Here is a 5,762-nt window from a genome sequence, read left to right on the forward strand (position 1 = left end):
AGTTCATTCAGACAGCTTACAAGCAGCTAAAGAAAAGCCTTGCAGTTGCTTCCTGAAAAACCTCGTAGCAGCTTCCTTTCTTCTATAAATAGAGGAGTTTTCAGTTCATTATGTACATAAGTTTGAAGTTTGAATAATATACCAGTTTTTTCTTATATTTGTCTTTACTTTACAGTCTTTATTTTATAGCATAAATCAAAAAATCATTCTCTTTTTAAAAAATAAATAAATATATATATATATATATATATATATATATATATAAACTATATTAAAAACATGAAGGTTCTTAGCGAAATGTTGTTCGCCTTTTTACCCTCTAAAAATAAATTTCACATTGGACATAATTGTAATTTAAGTTACTTTTCTAATATTTAGTATATTTAAATCACCTAAAATTTTGATTATTAAATATTTTATTGTTGAGCTAATTAAGAAGTCCTAATTCTTAGCCTTCACCATAACATGTTAATTAAATAAGAAAATGTGAGTATTACCATCCAATATAATACTATTAACAAAATACTAATATTTACCTAGAATAAAATATTAAAATTTAAATTAATGCTTTTTCTTTTCATTTCAAACTTAATCGTTATCACACAAGAAAATATTCTGAAGCCCCCCAAATTTTATGTTAAATGTTATCAGAAACACTTCATTTAATAGTTATTTAATTATTTTTTAATATTTAAGAACTTAAAATTAATTAAAATTTTACTTATTAATTTATTTTCTTATTCGAACAATGTAGAAGTTATAATATTTAGAGATTTATTAAAATATCACTTCGTATAAGCCTTACACATAAGTTATATATAAATGATTAAAAGAAGAATAAAAAAATTTAAGAAAGAAGAGGTACGGGTTCCTTGACAATAACGTATATATCACTTTTTAAAAATATACTACATCAATAATTTTATTCAATATTATACTTTTAACTTTCAAAAGTTTTAAATGCTCTTTTACAATTATGAGCCATGTCGAGCAAAAATCAATAAAAAAGCCACAAAATAACAAGATAATTTTTTAGATTCTTTAATTTTTAATCCATGATATATTTAGCTAAACATGAGAGCGTTTATCACTTAGCTTTCAATTGTAGATTTTCTTACTAGCTTGCTTTATTTTATTTTTTAATGTCTTTTTTTGTTTATTATTGCACTTTGATTTTATGTTATTTAAAGTTCATAGATTATTAGTTGTCTTCTTATATGTTATAAGCTGTATCCTTCAAGATTATTTACATTTTCAAAGTTCTTGCCTCTGAAATTGAAATTATGAAATTACAAACTTGGAACAAATCTTAAGTTGAATTATTGATGATGAGGACTTGTGGGATAGTTTCTTTAATTATTGAGTTAATTATACACAACCAATATTCATGTCATCTTTAGGAACATGCACTTTTATTTTATAATTCAATACTATTTTTTTAAATAAATTTATACTCATTAAGACAGGATTCACGTGCGTCGCGCGTACCGTAATATTAGTCGTTTTCAATAGTGAATGCATCCTCTTAAAAAAGGAACTATATGAACTATCTTTTGGCTAGCTTCTAAAATACTTATTTTGGAAGAGTATTTTAATTTTGCCAAATATAATTTTATTAGAAACGTACTTTAGAAGATAGCATTTTGTGTTTGATTAACTCATTTGTTAGTTTTTTTTTTTTTTTTGCATATGAAAAATAGTTTATATTTGATCAATCTTTTTGCAGAAAGTGATTTTTAATGCTATATTACAAATAAAAAAAAAGATATAGAAATATTTACTTTTAAAATTAATATTTCTTTGAATAGATAACAAATTTAAATTTTATATTATGAAACAATTATTAGCTTTTTAGGTTTATTCAATTAATAAAATGTAAAAAAAATAATATAAAATACATGTAAATATTTAATCAACATAACATATGTTACCATCTTGTAGGGTGTGAATAGCTTTAACCTATTTGGTCAAGCTTTCAAAATTTATTTATTTTAAAAAGTAGCTTTTCTTAGAAGTACTTTTCGGAAAAAAATACAAGAGCAACAGTTTGTATTTTGAGTAATCAATTTGAAAATTACTTTTGCATGTATTACAATAGTAATTTGTGTTTGACTATGCTTCCAAAAGTACGTTTAGGGAAAGTATATATTTCAGCTTCTGGAAAATAACTTATGCTACTATTCAAAAATACTTATTTATTTTCTTAAAACTTGGTCAAACACCTCATTAATATATATGGCTTCCCAGAAGCTTAGTGAACCATGTTATTATCACTAGTAATTGTGCTTACCAAAAGGCTTGGTCAAAATTTATATAATCGGAGGTAGAAATTTGTATATAACAATTCAATGAACATCATACGTTGTCTCTAAATTTTGAGACAAATCTTTTAAATCAAAACATGAAACGCAAGATAATATGTCACATAAATAGTGAGTGTTTAATCTTCATTTAGCTTCGTTAAAAATAATAAATATGTTTTTATGCCTTATACATACTAGCATACACATATCATACTTCAAACTACGAAGAATAAGCTATAAGCTCTATACCTAGTGGTATCCTATCAGTTAGGGTGAGAAGAATATAAATATGATAATAAAGGATATCAAACTCAACTTTGTGTTACGACTTTAATTAAGGCACATAATATGTTCTAAATGATTTGACGGATAATTATTATCCATTTTTATAGGTTTGTGATAATGCCCCATTAAAGACTATCCAAAATCAGTAAGACACTTAAAAATACCCGCCAAAACATATATTCATAAAATTTGGCTTAAAACATTTCATATGGTTCGAACATAAAGATTTAACTCATACTTAATACATACCAAGTTCATTTTAAAACAAATGTGTGGATCAAGAAGGAAACCTTTTAAAGAAAGTTTACATCATTGCTAGGAATAAATACAAGATTTTTGCATACATAATATAATTAAAATATATTTTACGACTAGGAGACATGAGCACGTAAATGTCCCAAACGATACAATTTTACCAATGAGCATTTCTTGAAAAAGGTTTCGTACATTTAATGAGCTTGACTTTTAGATAAGTCACATTTAGATCAATTGGTACAAAAACTGGTTTCGTGCAAGATCAATTGGTACAAAAATTGCTACAATTGTTTCAACAGAAAATATCCTTAATTTAATTCATTAGTGCCTTAGTGGTACGAAATTTAACATTGGTACAATAATTATTCGATTATGTGATTCTAGAGTCTAATCTAATTGATGATATTGCATCATTTCTCCATGATGGTGGTCTTTATAATATTAATTTTTGATTTTTTATAACCCATTAAAAGAAAAGACTTTTTCATAACTCAACCCTAATTTCTTCCGACCTTGTAATCCTTATTCTAATTTTTCCATGCTTGAAATATAAGTAAAATTCCTTGGTCCTTAATCGCTCACCAACAAGATAGAAAGTGAAGTAACCAATCACGATTCAGCAGATCCCAAGACCGTTTTGTGTTTTTGTATCTTATTTTAATTACTTTTCATCTTATTACTAGAAAATAATTCAATTAAAATATAAAACGGAAAGTAAAAATATAAATTAAAAAATCTAATTAATATAAAATATAGTTATTCCAAAGCAATAATAGTGAGTGTTTGGTATTACTTATTATTTACACAATAATTTAAATATGTCAAAATATATCATTCAATATAAATTTAAAATCTACTCGTAGGAATAGGAGGAAGAGAAAGTGTAGCGAAGGGATTCTCCTAAGAGAAGCTTTAGCCCTTGAACCTGAAACGACTTTTATGAGCTGTCTCAGTAGTGACCGTCTTTATTTTATTAGCTGTATGATTAGTGGCTTAGCTGTTATGTGTCTAAAAGCTAATAAAAATATGATTAAAATAAAAAAAGAATAAATGTACAATAGAAATAAAAAGAAAAAGGGAAAGGAAACTATTAAATTAATGAGGAATAATTTAAAAAATATAAATTTATTGTAAGGTTATTTTTGTCTTGAATAAATTAAATTTCTGCTTCTGCTTCTACTTTTTGGAAGAAGCTAGAATTTATAGCTTATTCCCATAAATAGAAAAACTATTTCGGCTCATAAGTACTTTTTTATTTTGGCCAAACACCTTATATTTTTTAAAAAGTACCTTTTTGACAAAAAAAATACTTTTGGCCTCCCAGAAGCTTCCAAACAGGCTCTTATATCATGTTTGGCCATGCTGCAAAAATTAACTTATTATGAGAAGTGTTTTTTCTCAAAGTACATTTGGTGAGAAGCAGTTTGTGTTTGGCTAATTAATTTGAAAGGCACTTCTGAGCAGCAATTAGTGTTTGGCCAAGCTTTTAAAAATTGTTTCTATGTGTATTTTTCTAAAAATGCTTTTCAAAAAAATGATTTTAGAGAGAAGATACTTTTTCTACTTCTAAATCACTTTTTTCCTTCTAAAATCTTTGCCAAACACTTCAACTTTAAAAAAAAAGACTTGTTTTGAAAAAAAAAAGTATTTTTGGCTTTGGAGAAACTTGGTATTAGAAGCACTTTTTAAAAATTTGGCAAAACTTTAATTGCTGCTCATGAGTGATTTTCAAACTAATTAACCAAACACAACTTACGGCTTGTGTTGGATGGTTGTTACCCATTGTATTGTTATTCCAAAACAACGTTTGTTTTGATTATTTATTTAAAATTGATTGTATTATATTGTTAGATCAATTATTTCAGAACAACGGAAAGTTCTATTTTTTGAAACAACAAAATTGCTGCGGTGGGATTGTTTTATATTTTTCTTTTCAAATTATGCTCTTACTTATTGTTTCATAATTATATTTTACCCTTTATCTTATTTTGTACTTGCTCCACCCAAATATATATCTATCGTTCTCACTCCAAAACGTGGTTCGTTCTTAACCTCGGAAGCAATTGAAATACTGTCAATGATATGCAAATATCTATCACATGCTAGTTCTCAAACTATTTTTCTCTATTAAGGCTCACATTATATTTCTACTTTCATATACAAAATTACTTTTGTTGTTCCTGTCTCCGAACTATTTAGGCTATAATTAAAATTTATGTTGATCACGTTTTATTTATTAATTTTTTTGTGTTCAGCCATATGTCAAACTAGCTTGTCCGTTGGATACTATTTAAAAAAAAAAAACTAACTTTATATTATTTCTCCATTTGTGTATATATTGACAAATTTATTGTTTTGAATACTTTTAGTAAGTAACCCGTGTTAAGTACATGATGCTAAGCATGAAGTATTAAGCTACCTTTCGCTCTTTATCTTGTTCACAATTTACAAAATGGAATAACTTTTCTCGAAGCCTATCTTACTCATCACTTAACTATTTTTAGCGAGTATTGTTTAATTTAGGGAATATTCTTTTTAATATTTAAAATAACTGATGATACTTTAGTAAACTTATCAGTTACACTATAATACGATATAGTCAAATTAAATAGTAAAAAATATTATTTAACAACAGCAAACGATACAATTTATTGAAACGTTTTATTTTAAAAATGATACACTACAGTATAATATATATAATACATTATAAAATGACACGCAAGATGAAATTAATCTTACTTAATACCTCAGTTTCAATTTATGTGAACCTATTTACTTTTTAGTCTGTGTCAAAAAAAATAATATATTTTCTTATTTGATAATAATTTACCTTTATGCAATGATTTATAGTCACACAAAATATATATGTCACTCATTTTACGCCTAAATATATTGAAATGGAGGGATTACTATTTAACT

This window comes from Nicotiana tomentosiformis, chromosome 1, assembly GCF_000390325.3.
Source record: "Nicotiana tomentosiformis chromosome 1, ASM39032v3, whole genome shotgun sequence".
Taxonomy (NCBI): Eukaryota; Viridiplantae; Streptophyta; class Magnoliopsida; order Solanales; family Solanaceae; genus Nicotiana; species Nicotiana tomentosiformis.